The 15,174-nt window shown below is 44.8% G+C and overlaps 1 pseudogene; it reads left to right on the forward strand.

Annotated features, from left to right (window-relative positions):
* Positions 1-9,660: 9,660 nt before the first annotated feature.
* On the forward strand, positions 9,661-9,778 carry LOC126482668 (5S ribosomal RNA; annotated as a pseudogene).
* Positions 9,779-15,174: the final 5,396 nt, after the last annotated feature.

Here is a 15,174-nt window from a genome sequence, read left to right on the forward strand (position 1 = left end):
GTTGAAAACAGACTCGGCGGTTCAGTATTATATTCCAGGAGTCGTATTGGTATTCTTTGTCTTATTACCCGAGTGCAGCAAAAATTATATTTATATCCTCCGATCCATTAAATATGTACAAAAATTTGTCCTTTTATATACAATTATGTTAAATGAAGTGGAAAAAATGACTGGTTGGTATTCAAAAGGGTTATCAGAAGTATGTCTCATAACTGAATAGTTGTGGGAACAGACAATTATCTGACTGTCAAGTATTTTTCAGAGAAGAGTGTAGAAAAACAATTATTGAAATGAAATGTCGTGTGACTAGGGCCTCCCGTCGGGTAGACCGTTCGCCGGGTGCAAGTCTTTCGATTTGACGCCACTTCGGCGACTTGCGCGTCGATGGGGATGAAATGATGATGATTAGGACAACACAATACCCAGTCCCTGAGCGGAGAAATACTCCAATCCAGACGGGAATTTAACCCAGGCCCTTAGGATTGACATCCTGTCGCGCTGACCACTTTTTTTTTCGTTGTGCTTGGTCGTTGCGGACGTCACATGACATCCAGTCAAGTTCGTATGTTGATCCTTCCACTCAGTTTTTTATTACAGTGGCCAACCAGCCACTCAGCTACCGGGGGCGGTAACTGGAAATATGTACACATCATTTGCTTAAATATAAGAAGCAGTCCCTCCCCCCCATGAACCATGGACCTTGCCGTTGGTGGGGAGGCTTGCGTGCCTCAGCGATACAGATAGCCGCACCGTAGGTACAACCACAACGGAGGGGTATCTGTTGAGAGGCCAAACAAACGTGTGGTTCCTGAAGAGGGGCAGCAGCCTTTTCAGTAGTTGCAAGGGCAACAGTCTGGATGATTGACTGATCTGGCCTTGTAACAATAACCAAAACGGCTTTGCTGTGCTGGTACTGCGAACGGCTGAAAGCAAGGGGAAACTACGGCCGTAATTTTTCCCGAGGGCATGCAGCTTTACTGTATGATTAAATGATGATGGCATCCTCTTGGGTAAAATATTCCGGAGGTAAAATAGTCCCCCATTCGGATCTCCGGGCGGGGACTACTCAAGAGGATGTCGTTATCAGGAGAAAGAAAACTGGCGTTCTACGGATCGGAGCGTGGAATGTCAGATCCCTTAACCGGGCAGGTAGGTTAGAAAATTTAAAAAGGGAAATGGATAGGTTAAAGTTAGATATAGTGGGAATTAGTGAAGTTCGGTGGCAGGAGGAACAAGACTTCTGGTCAGGTGACTACAGGGTTATAAACACAAAGTCCATTAGGGGTAATGCAGGAGTAGGTTTAATAATGAATAGGAAAAGAGGAATGCGGGTAAGCTACTACAAACAGCATAGTGAACGCATTATTGTGGCCAAGATAGATACAAAGCCCACACCTACTACAGTAGTACAAGTTTATATGCCAACTAGCTCTGCAGATGACGAAGAAATTGAAGAAATGTATGATGAAATAAAAGAAATTATTCAGATAGTGAAGGGAGACGAAAATTTAATAGTCATGGGTGACTGGAATTCGAGTGTAGGAAAAGGGAGAGAAGGAAACGTAGTAGGTGAATATGGATTGGGGGGAAGAAATGAAAGAGGAAGCCGCCTGATAGAGTTTTGCACAGAGCACAACTTAATCATAGCTAACACTTGGTTTAAGAATCATGATAGAAGGTTGTATACATGGAAGAACCCTGGAGATACTAAAAGGTATCAGATAGATTATATAATGGTAAGACAGAGATTTAGGAACTAGGTTTTAAATTGTAAGACGTTTCCAGGGGCAGATGTGGACTCTGACCACAATCTATTGGTTATGACCTGTAGATTAAAACTGAAGAAACTGCAAAAAGGTGGGAATTTAAGGAGATGGGACCTGGATAAACTGAAAGAACCAGAGGTTGTACAGAGTTTCAGGGAGAGCATAAGGGAACAATTGATAGGAATGGGGGAAAGAAATACAGTAGAAGAAGAATGGGTAGCTCTGAGGGATGAAGTGGTGAAGGCAGCAGACGATCAAGTACGTAAAGAGAAGAGGGTTAGTAGAAATCCTTGGGTAACAGAAGAAATATTGAATTTAATTGATGAAAGGAGAAAATATAAAAATGCAGTAAATGAAGCAGGCAAAAAGGAATACAAACGTCTCAAAAATGAGATCGACAGGAAGTGCAAAATGGCTAAGCAGGGATGGCTAGAGGACAAATGTAAGGATGTAGAGGCTTATCTCACTAGGAGTAAGATAGATACTGCCTACAGGAAAATTAAAGAGACCTTTGGAGATAAGAGAACCACATGTATGAACATCAAGAGCTCAGATGGAAACCCAGTTCTAAGCAAAGAAGGGAAAGCAGAAAGGTGGAAGGAGTATATAGAGGGTCGATACAAGGGCGATGCACTTGAGGACAATATTATGGAAATGGAAGAGGATGTAGATGAAGATGAAATGGGAGATACGATACTGCGTGAAGAGTTTGACAGAACACTGAAGGACCTGAGTCGAAACAAGGCCCCCGGAGTAGACAACATTCCATTGGAACTACTGACGGCCTTGGGAGAGCCAGTCCTGACAAAACTCTACCATCTGGTGAGCAAGATGTATGAAACAGGCGAAATACCCTCAGACTTCAAGAAGAATATAATAATTCCAATCCCAAAGAAAGCAGGTGTTGACAGATGTGAAAATTACCGAACAATCAGTTTAATAAGCCACAGCTGCAAAGTACTAACACGAATTCTTTACAGACGAATGGAAAAACTAGTAGAAGCCGACCTCGGGGAAGATCAGTTTGGATTCCGTAGAAATACTGGAACACGTGAGGCAATACTGACCTTACGACTTACCTTAGAAGAAAGATTAAGGAAAGGCAAACCTACGTTTCTAGCATTTGTAGACTTAGAGAAAGCTTTTGACAATGTTGACTGGAATACTCTCTTTCAAATTCTAAAGGTGGCAGGGGTAAAATACAGGGAGCGAAAGGCTATTTACAACTTGTACAGAACCCAGATGGCAGTTATAAGAGTTGAGGGACATGAAAGGGAAGCAGTGGTTGGGAAGGGAGTAAGACAGGGTTGTAGCCTCTCCCCGATGTTATTCAATCTCTATATTGAGCAAGCAGTAAAGGAAACAAAAAAAAAATTTGAGTAGGTATTAAAATCCATGGAGAAGAAATAAAAACTTTGAGGTTCGCCGATGACATTGTAACTCTGGCAGAGACAGCAAAGGACTTGGAAGAGCAGTTGAACGGAATGGATGGTGTCTTGAAAGGAGGATATAAGATGAACATCAGCAAAAGCAAAACGAGGATAATGGAATGTAGTCGAGTTAAGTTGGGTGATGCTGAGGGTATTATATTAGGAAATGAGACACTTAAAGTAGTAAAGGAGTTTTGCTATTTGGGGAGCAAAATAACTGATGATGGACGAAGTAGAGAGAATATAAAATGTAGACTGGCAATGGCAAGGAAAGTGTTTCTGAAGAAGAGAAATTTGTTAACATCGAGTATAGATTTAAGTGTCAGGAAGTTATATCTGAAAGTATTTGTATGGAGTGTAGCCATGTATGGAAGTGAAACATGGACGGTAAATAGTTTGGACAAGAAGAGAATAGAAGCTTTTGAAATGTGGTGCTACAGAAGAATGCTGAAGATTAGATGGGTAGATCACATAACTAATGAGGAAGTACTGAATAGGATTGGGGAGAAGAGAAGTTTGTGGCACAACTTGACCAGATGAAGGGATCGGTTGGTAGGACATGTTCTGAGGCATCAAGGGATCACCAATTTAGTATTGGAGGGCAGCGTGGAGGGTAAAAATCATAGGGGGAGACCAAGAGATGAATACACTAAGCAGATTCAGAAGGATGTAGGTTGCAGTAGGTACTGGGAGATGAAGAAGCTTGCACAGGATAGAGTAGCATGGAGAGCTGCATCAAACCAGTCTCAGGACTGAAGACCACAACAACAACAACAAGAAGCAGTCAAAGGGAAACGAGACAGACAGGAAAAAACTAAGTTAACTGTTTATTATTTCAAAAGTAATCCCCATAATTGTTAATATGTTTATCACACTGTGAGGTACGAAGGTCAATGGCTTCATGAAAATCGTGGTGGTTGTCATTAAAATGCAGCGACTCACGGAGGTCCAGTTCGGCTGTAATTATCATATGGCAGCGAAACTTTGTACATTTGCTAATGCTTTAATGCGGAACCTATTTACCCTGGAAAAAATAGTTCCAATTTTGGCTACCAGGTGCAAATCTGGCGCTGTAGGATGTTGTCGACGTCTCCAGTGCTCATGTTGAACAAACTGTGCAAGAGACAGTTAATAATGAATCAACATTATGACTTTCTCACTTGTTTGGCCTATTCTGCCCATGTTCCTTTCCTAACCTGTTACATATAGAAACATTTATATACATCTTTCTTGGATTCACAGCGCCAGATTTGCATCTGGGGGCCAAAAGTGGAACTACTTTTTTTTTTCAGCACAATCGGTTCCGCATTAACTCATTAGGATGTCTACCGAGTTTCGCTACCATATGGTAATTGCAACCAGACTGGACCTCAGTTGGCAGCTGCTCTTTAGTTATAACCACGCGGTAATTTCCTGTTGACTACGCAACCATGAATGTCCCAGGCGTGCAGCTCTTCGTCCGAAGCAAATTGACGGCCCCGAATGTCTTTCATCTGGGTTCTAAAGAATATGAAAATCGCATGGAGAGAGATCGTAATTGTGTGGAAGTGTGTTCCCATAGAAACGTCTGCGCCGTAGTCGAAACGATCTTGGCAATATTTGGGCGGTCAACACGTGCAACAATTAAAACCTGGAGAGAATGGCAGGCTGGCTCAAATGGCTCTGAGCACTATGCGACTTAATTCTGAGGTCATCAGTCGCCTAGAACTTAGAACTATTTAAACCTAACTAACCTAAGGACATCACACACATCCATGCCCGAGGCAGGATTCGAACCTGCGACCGCAGCGGTCCCTCGGTTCCAGACTGCAGCGCCTAGAACCGCACGGCCACTCCGGCCGGCTAGAATGGCAGGCGCCTTCAGTTCTGCAGAAAGCACTTGAGGGTGGACATTTCACCTCCAAGATAATATTTAGCGAAGAAGCAACCTTCAGTTAATCGGGAAAGATTAGTCGCCACAATTTTGAGAGTGTGGGGCACTGAAAATCCTCATTAAATTGTGGCCCATGAACGAGACTTGCCGGAGGTTTACGTTTTCTGTGCAGTGTCACAAACGAAGCTGTAACGGCCGTTTTTCTTCTATGAAAAGACTCTGATGGCACCTCTTACCTTGACATGTTATGGTTGTTTCCGACAACTGGATACTAATTCCGAAAAATTCACCGTTCAACAAGACGGTGTGCCCGCTTATTGTAGTTTCGATGTCTGTCGCCACCTGAACGATGAACTTCCACATCGCTGGATTGGACACAGTGATGAAGAGGATGTGGGTCTGTTCCCTTGGTCCCGTAGGTCGCCTGACCTAATGAATTGTGACTTTTTCCTTTGGGGAACCGTGTTCACATACATACTTACAATTAAGAACACCTGAACAGCTCAGCGAACGCAACAGTACTGCTATGATGACCACTGACAAAGCCGGCCGGAGTGGCCGAGCGGTTCTAGGCGCTACAGTCCTGAACCGCGCGACCGATACGATCGCAGGTTCGAATCCTGCCTCGGGCATGGATGTGTGTGATGTCCTTAGGTTAGTTAGGTTTAAGTAGTTCTACGTTCTAGGGGACTGATGACCTCAGAAGTTAAGTCCCATAGTGCTCAGAGCCATTTGAACCACTGACAAAATGTTGCTGCATAAGGTATGGTATGAACATTACTACCTCTTGGAGGTGCGTCGTGTGACCATAGGGGCACTCACAGAACTCTTGTAGAGTGCAGAATGTAAATTCGATGAGTTTACGGTACTATTCATGGATCAGTCATATTTGTACACGTAATACTCTGGAAAATATAGAGCTTTGAAAAAGAATGAATCATTTACAGTAGCTTTCTATAATTCATAAATAAAGCATATATGTAACTCACACCCGAAGTCACCAACAGTCTTCGGATCTAATTATCACGAAGTAACAGAAATGTTTTGGTGTCTTGACCTAAAAATGTCAGTGCCATACACTAAAAGCTACATTCTGGAACACGAGGACGACACTGAGACTTTGCCGGCTACTTGGCACAGGCGAGGCTGTCAGTACATGCAGAGACATAACATGGTGCTCTATATTAAATCATTCAACGAAACATGTTATCATGTGAAGAGTCTGCTCAGTGGTTTTTCTGTTGGTGTTTACAAATGTGAATGGAGTGTGTTTCTTGTTCTGCACCCTATGTGAGACCCTTGTTTCTCAGTGTCTTTGCTGTTGTGTGTTGACTTGTGTTTGTATGTTAAAGTGTACCATTCATTTTTTATTAATTATATCACGAGTGTTCGTGTTGTGTATGTACTGTAGAGTCCACATACACTACTGGCCATTAAAATTGCTACACCAAGAAGAAATGCAGATGATAAACCGGTATTCATTGGACAAATATATTGTACTAGAACTGACGTGTGATTACAGTTTCACGCAATTTGGGTGCATAGATCATGAGAAATCAGTACCCAGAACAACCACCTCTGGCCGTAATAACGGCCTTGATACGCCTGGGTATTGAGTCAAACGGAGCTTGGATGGTGTGTACAGGTACATCTGCCCATGCAGCTTCAACACGATACCACAATTCATCAAGAGTAGTGACTGGCGTATTGTGACGAGCCGGTTGCTCGGCCACCATTGGCCAGACGTTTTTAATTGGTGAGAGATCTGGAGAATGTGCTAGACAGGGCAGCAGTCGAACACTTTCTGTATCCAGAATGGTCCGTACAGGACCTGCAACATGCGGTCATGCATTATCCTGCTGAAATGTAGGGTTTCGCAGGGATCGAATGAAGGGTAGAGCCGAGGGTCGTAACAAACCTGAAATATAACGTCCACCTTTCAAAGTGCCGTCAATTCGAACAAGAGGTGACCGAGACGTTTAACCAATGGCACCCCATTCCATCACGCCTTGTGATACGACAGTATGGCCATGACGAATACACGCTCCTTCATATGTGCGCTCACGGCGATGTCGGCAAACACGGATGCGACCATCATGATGCTGTAAACAGAACCTGGATTCATCCGAAATATGACGTTTTGCCATTGGTGCACCCAGGTTCGTCGTTGAGTACACCATCGCAGGCGCTCCTGTCTGCAGCGTCAAGGGTAACCGCAGCCATGGTCTCCGAGCTGATAGTCCATGCTGCTGCAAACGTCGTCGAACTGTTCGTGCAGATGGTTGTTGTCTTGCAAACGTGCCCATCTGTTGACTCAGGGATCAAGACGCGGCTGCACGATCCGTTACAGCCATGCGGATAAGACGCCTGTCATCTCGACTGCTAGTGATACGAGGCCGTTGGGATCCAGCACGGCGCTCCGTATTACCCTCCTGAACCCATCGATTCCATATTCTGCTAACAGTCAATGGATCTCGACCAACGCGAGCAGCAGTGTCGCAATACGATAAACCGCAATTGCGATAGGCTACAATACGACCTTGGGAACGTGATGGTACGCATTTCTCCTCCTTACACGAGGCATCACAACAACGTTTCACCAGGCAACGCCGGTCAACTGCTGTTTGTGTATGAGAAATCGGTTGGAAACTTTCCTCATGTCAGCACGTTGTAGGTGTCGCCACCGGCGCCAACCTTGTGTGAATGCTCTGAAAAGCTAATCATTTGCATATCATAGCATCTTCTTCCTGTCGGTTAAATTTCCCGTCTGTAGCACGTCATCTTCGTGGTGTAGCAATTTCAATGGCCAGTAGTGTAGTTTGTGGAGTATTGTGGTGCTTGTATCCTCTGTTCATTTCCATTTTCTGGGTGTTAAATCCATTGTTTTTGGCTATGAACTGTATTGCTTCTAGTTCTTTCCATGGTTTTCTCGACTAAATCGGATTTTGTTCAGCCTATGTGTCATGTTATGAAAGCTGCTAGTTTGTGGTTTTTGAATCGTTTGATGTAACATTTATAATTATGTCTGTCGCTGATAGCTTTCTATTAATGTCAAACTTTTGCTTATTGTCATACACGTTTATTGTTACATCCAAGAAGTATATTTGGTTTTACGAGGGTGGTTTGAAACGTTCTCGGAATCACCACGAGAGGTTAGCGCTAGCGCAACGAGTTGTTCACGCGACATTCATTGGACTGTAGCCTGTAAACATGTGCCACGTCAGTGCTCTTGCGAGATAGCTGTGGCGGTGACGTCGGCCTGTTGTTTCCGCGTAGCGATTTGCGAAGATGGGAAAAATCGAGATTCGAGCAGTAACTAAGTGCTTCGTAAAGAAAGGCATGAAAGCAAAGGACATTCATGCCGATTCCCAGAATACACAGGAGGACTTTGCTCCTTCATATTCAACTGTTGCCAAGAGGACAAATGAATTTAAATGTCCTTGGGAGAGCTTAGATGATGATCCACGCGGTGGTCGGCGAAGATGTGTCACTACTACAGAAATCATTACAAAGGTGCACAAAATGGTCATGGAGGATCGCAGATTGAAAGTACGTGAAATTGCTCACGATTTCCAGATGTTATCTGAAAGGGTATATCACATTTTAACTGAAGAATTAGAAATGAAAAAATTATCTGTAAGATGGGTGCCGCTGCTCTCGACGCTGGATCGAAAACATGTGCCATCGCCATGGCAAAATTACACGAACTTAGGTATTAATTGTTGCCACATTCGCCTTATTCACCTGATATGGCTCCGTCGCACTTCCATCTCTTCCCAAAACCGAAAATTTTTCTTGCTGGACGAAGATTCACTTCAAACGAAGAATTGATAGCCGGAATTGACAACTATTTTGCAGGCCTGGTTCAAAATGACTCTGAGCACTATGCGACTCAACTTCTGAGGTTATCAGTCGCCTAGAACTTAGAACTAATTAAACCTAACTAACCTAAGGACATCACACACATCCATGCCCGAGACAGGATTCGAACCTGCGACCGTAGCGGTCGCTCGGCTCCAGACTGTAGCGCCTAGAACCGCATGGCCACTCAAGCCGGCGCAGGCCTGGAGGAAACTCATTTTCGAGATGGGATCGAGGCACTGGAACATCGTTGGACCAAGTGCATTAATCTACAAGGAGACTACATTGAAAAATTGAAAAAATTTTCGGTAATGTGAGTACTTCTTTTCTATTCTGCTCTGAGAACTTTTCAAACCGCCCTCGTATGCTCCTTTTTCTAACTGGGTATACACCGTCCAGTCACATTAATGTGACCACCTGTCAAAAGCATGAATAACCATCTTTTGCAGCACAGACTAATGCGAGACGTGCAGGAAGAGAGTGATTTGAGATTCTGGAACGTGCCGGCAGCGATTTGGAGCTGCTCCTACTCCAGTACCGTGGCCAGCTGTCCTAAGTTTCTCAGCCTACTGAGCAAACAGCTAGATCGAGGTGGTCCCAGACATTCTGGACTGGGTTTAAATCTGTGGAGTTTTGTGGCCAGGGAAGTACAGCAAACTCATCCTGGTGCTCTTCAAACCAAGCACGTACACTGCTAGCCTTTTGATATGTTGCACTGTCCCACTGATAGAGCAACGGCCCTGCCACAGTGGGTACACCGGTTCCCGTCAGATCACCGAAGTTAAGCGCTGTCGGGCGTGGTCGGCACTTGGATGGGTGACCATCTGGGCCGCCATGCACTGTTGCCATTTTTCGGGGTGCACTCAGCCTCGTGATGCCAATTGAGGAGCTGCTCGACCTATTAGTATCGGCTCCGGTCAAAGAAAACCATCGTAACGAGCGGGAGAACCGTGTGCTGACCACACGCCCCTCCTGTCCGCATCCTCAACTGAGGATGACACGGCGGTCGGATGATCCCGATGGGCCACTTGTGGCCTGAAGACGGAGTGCTGAGTGCCTACTGATAGAAGCCATCGTGCCAAGTAGAAACAAACTACACGTACACAGCGGAAAGAGAGGTGGGCCGCAGAGTAATGCGGCAGTTGTCATAGGAAAGCTGAACAGGAGCAGAAATGATAAGTGGACAAGATATCACTTCAAACAGAAGATTTACTTAACTTGTATTTCTCCAAGCTTACGAAGACTCAGCCAACGCGTAATCGAAATATTTTAGATCTGGCAGCCACGAACAGACGAGACCTCATCGACGGTGTCAGTGTTGAGACAGGGATTAGTGATCATGATGTTGTCATTACGACTATGGTTACGAAAGTTAAAGAGTCGGTCCAGAAGGCTAGGAGAGTATTCTTACTAGAAAGAGCAGATAAGCAGTTGTTAGCATCCCACTTAGTAAATGAATCGACTTCATTTACTTCCGGTACGATGGACGTGGAAGAATTATGGGCAAATTTTAAACACATTGTAAATCACGCATTGGACAAGTATGTTCCGAAAAAGTGGGTTACGGACGGAAAAGACCCACGTGGTTTAACAGCGCAATTCGGAGAATGCTCAGGAAGCAAAGACAGTTGCACTCGCGGTACAAGGAAGATCGGGAGAATGAGGACAGGCAAAAGTTAGTACAGATACGTGCTGCTGTAAAAAGAGCGATGCGCGAAGCATACAACCACTGCCACCGTCATACCTTAGCAAAAGATGTTGCTGAAAACAAGGAAATTCTGGTCTTACGTAAAATCGGTAGGCGGGTCGAAGGCTTCCATCCAGTCACTCACTGATCAGTCTGGCCTGGCAACAGAAGACAGCAAGACGAAAGCTGAAATTTTAGATTTAGCATTTGAGAAATCTTTCATGCAGGAGGATCGTACAAACATACCGCCGTTTGAGTCTCGTACAGATTCCCGTATGGAGGACATAGTGATAAGACATCACTGGGGTTGTGAAGCAGCTGAATGGGTTGAAAATAAATAAATCGCCAGGTCCTGATGGAATTCCAATTCGGTTTTACAGAGAGTACTCTACTACATTGGCTCCTTTCTTAGCTTGCATTTATCGCGAATCTCTTGCCCAAAAAATTGTTCAAATGGCTCTGAGCACTATGGGCCTTAACATCTGAGGTCATCAGTCCCCTACAACTTAGAACTACTTAAACCGAACTAACCTAAGGACATCACATACGTCCATGCCCGAGACAGGATTCGAACCTGCAACCGTAGCGGCCGCGCGGTTCCAAACTAAAGCGCGTAGAACTGCTCGGCCACACAGGCCGGCTCGCTTGCCCAAAGCAAAGTCCCGAGCGACTGGAAAAAAGCGCAGGTGACGCCTGTATATAAGAAGGGTAGAAGGACGGATCCTCAAAATTACAGACCAATATCCTTAACATCGGTTTGTTGCAGGGCTCTCGAATATATTCTCAGTTCGAATATAATGAATTTCCTTGAGACAGAGAATTTGCTGTCCATGTATCAGCACGGCTTTAGAAAGTACCGCTCCTGCGAAACGCAACTCGCCATTTTTCCACATGATATCTTGCGAACCATGGATGAAGTGTATCAGATGGATGCCATATTCCTTGACTTCCGGAAAGCGTTTGACTCGGTGCCCCACTCCAAACTAAGGTACGAGCATATGGGATTGGTTCCGAAATATGTGAGTGGCTCGAAGACTTCTTAAGTAATAGACCCAGTACGTTGTTCTCGATGGTGAGTGTTCATAGTAGGTGAGAGTATCATCTGGAGTGCCCCAGGGAAGTGTGGTAGGTCCACTGTTGTTTTCTGTCTACATAAATGAGCTTTTGGATGTGGTGGATAGCAACGTGCGGCTGTTTGCTGATGATGCTGTGGTTTTCGGGAAGGTGTCGTCGTTGAGTGACTGTAGGGGGATACAAGATGACACGGACAGGATTTGTGATTGGTGTAAAGAATGGCAGCTAACTCTAAATATAGATAAATGTAAATTAATGCAGATGAATAGGAAAACGAATCCCGTAACGTTTGAATACTCCATTAGTAGTGTAGCGCTTGACACTGTCACGTCGATTAAATATTTGGGTGTAACATTGCAGAGTGATATGAAGTGGGACAAGCATGTAATGGCAGTTGTGGAGAAGATGGATAGTCGTCTTCGGTTCATTGGTAGAATTGTGGGAAGATGTGGTTCATCTGTAAAGCAGGCCGCTTATAATACACTAATACGACCTATTCTTGAGTACTGCTCGAGCGTTTGGGATCCCTATCAGGACGGATTGAGGGAGGACATAGAAGCAATTCAGAGGCGGGCTGCTAGATTTGTTACTGGTAGGTTTGATCATCACGCGAGTGTTACGGAAATGCTTCAGGAACTCCGGTGGGAGTCTCTGGAGGAAAGGAGGCGTTCTTTTCGTGAATCGCTACAAGGGAAATTTAGAGAACCAGCATTTGAGGCTGACTGCAGTACGATTTTACTGCCGCCAACTTATATTTCGCGGAAAGACCGCAAAGACAAGATAAGAGAGATTAGGGCTCGTACAGAGACATTTAGGCAGTCATTTTTTCTTCTTTCTGTTTGGGAGTGGAACAGGGAGAGAAGATGCTAGTTGTGGTACGAGGTACCCTCCGCCACGCACCTTATGGTGGATTGCGGAATATGTAGATGTAGATGTTGATGTAGATGTAATAAGCAGCAAGAAACAGAGTGTAAACAAGGATGAAGCATGAACGAAGGTGTCGTAGTGTAGTGACTCGAAGCGCGCGCGTGCTGAGCAGGTGATGCCGTCAGTTCTGTATTGTGGCGGCAGAGGGCGCCTGTAATACAGAGCTGGTGCAGGTGTGGCTCGGTGGACGCGCGCCATTGGGTCTGCCAGATCCCACGCGACTGCTGTCAGCGTCAGACGGAAACTTGCCATTCCATTACCACCCTTGATATGCCATGTGGGTGGCACTGATACGCGATACCACATCACGTAGGAATGGACATGGTTCCCAAGGATAAGTGCATACTTATGTTGATCCACAGCGCCTTTCAGAATGATGAGATCACCTAAGGAATGCCACAAAAGCGTTCTCTCCTCTGGCCTGGACCTTTTGCCTCCAGACGTTTCACGCCTACACGTCAGTGGCAATCTGTCTGATGGAGTAAAAAATGTGCTTCATCTAAAAAAGGCCTTTTGTGGCCACGGTTTGGAAGCCCAGTTGCGGCACTGTCGTGTAAATTCCAGCCTCTGTCGATGATGAACAGAGCAGTCAGCACGGTCAATGAAACAGGTGCCTGCTGCAGAGGCCCATAAGTAACAAAATTCTCTGAACAGTCGTTGAGGATGAACTTTGGCAGCCTCTTGGTTCAGCTGTGTATTCAGTTGTTCAGCAGTTCCACTTCTCGCTGCAAATCTCCGCAGCTGTCGTTCACTCCTCTCGTCTATGGCTGGTGGTGGACCACAGCTATAGTCTGCCGGTAAACTGAAGAGCGAGCGCGCGAGTCCCCACTCTGCCAACCCAACTACGTCACAGGGCGCTCCTACAGGCTGTTCCACAACGTAGTACAGTCCCAACCGCGGCGCGCGCTTTAAATCTGTGACGACGCCGTGTACAGATGCGTCCCGTCTGCGTTTAATTTTAGACAAATGCATTATGAGCATAAGGAATACAAAAAACGATAGCTTCTTCGAAACAAAATATTATAGAGTAAATAATATTTGCATAAGAACGGAAGTCAGGATTCTACTACAAACATAGAACCGAATGCCTATTGATATGAATCTATGTTCCTCTATTCGTAAGACGAACCAGATATAGTGCAATCAGTCTGTAGAATTTAAGGCTTGTTCTTACTTTTTGTTTCTACTAAAAGGTAGAAGTTTTCTTTCAAGGGCTGCATTAAAACTTAACAATTCTTGCAACACGAACAGTGTTTAAAAAGTAACCAGAAATTTATAATTACGTGTGTTGTATTAGTTCGATTTGCACTTCTTTTTTTGTCATTGTCTTCGTAAACATGTCTGAAAAGTATTTCCAGGTAAATCCCATTTCACGCAGTGTCTTGTGTAAAACATCTTTCGCCGGCCGAAGTGGCCGTGCGGTTAAAGGCGCTGCAGTCTGGAACCGAAAGACCGTTACGGTCGCAGGTTCGAATCCTGCCTCGGGCATGGATGTTTGTGATGTCCTTAGGTTAGTTAGGTTTAACTAGTTCTAAGTTCTAGGGGACTAATAACCTCAGCAGTTGAGTCCCATAGTGCTCAGAGCCATTTGAACCATTTGAAAACATCTTTCTGCAACGAAAATGTATTTTTTGTTTCACGCCATTGAGTAATTTCCGTAATGTGGGCATTATTTTTTGGTTTAAGTAAAAGTCCTCCGTCGTTTGTCGAATGACCGATTTTGTTAAACTGTCTATAACGGTGGGTTTCCTCCCTAAATTATTAGTTTTCCTTTGCGACGATTCCAGTAAACCATGAGGCTTATTTTCGTGTTCCTTCCTTATGCGTCCTATTGTGGCGAGGCTGACGTTTGCATAAACTGCAGCCCTTTGATTGGGACTGGTAATATTAGCCAACAGTTCTTTTTGTGCAGCCTCCTTAACACAAGCTGTAATAACGTTAGAGACGATCGGACGCTCGTTATGCGCAAATATCTCCTTCGTATTCTGCACATTTTCTTCCAATGCAGGGCGATTATTCATCACTTCCGAATACTGAAGTATATCAGTGAGTACACAAAGTCAACTGACTGAGGTTGGCAACTAAGATCCCACGAACAGAAACGGCGTATATCACTGCACGCCGAACTACACCGCTGGACAGGTAATGGGCAACTGATTTTGGGTCGCCCTGTAGGCCAGTGGCAGGGTTCTTCCGGGAAAGACCACTTCCCCCACCAAAAGCGCTGCTCGCTCGTGAGTTTACTGACAGACTATACTTTGGTGCCAGTTACGGATAGCGCCATATTGCCAAGCACTGTATACCGGGTGATGAAAAAGTCACTTTAAACTTGAAAACTGAATAAATCACGGAATAATGTAGATAGAGAGGTACAAATTGACACACATGCTTGGAATGACATGGGGTTTTATTAGAACAAAAAAAAAGTTCACAAAATGTCCGACAGATGGCGCTGGACAGCAAAACGTCAGTGACTGCGCATGATAACCGTGTATAAAAGGAGCTGTAATGAGAGAGAGAATCAGATGCGCCAGCAGTCGCATCGTGTTGACGTTA

Source organism: Schistocerca serialis, chromosome 5 (assembly GCF_023864345.2).
Source record: "Schistocerca serialis cubense isolate TAMUIC-IGC-003099 chromosome 5, iqSchSeri2.2, whole genome shotgun sequence".
NCBI lineage: Eukaryota > Metazoa > Arthropoda > Insecta > Orthoptera > Acrididae > Schistocerca > Schistocerca serialis.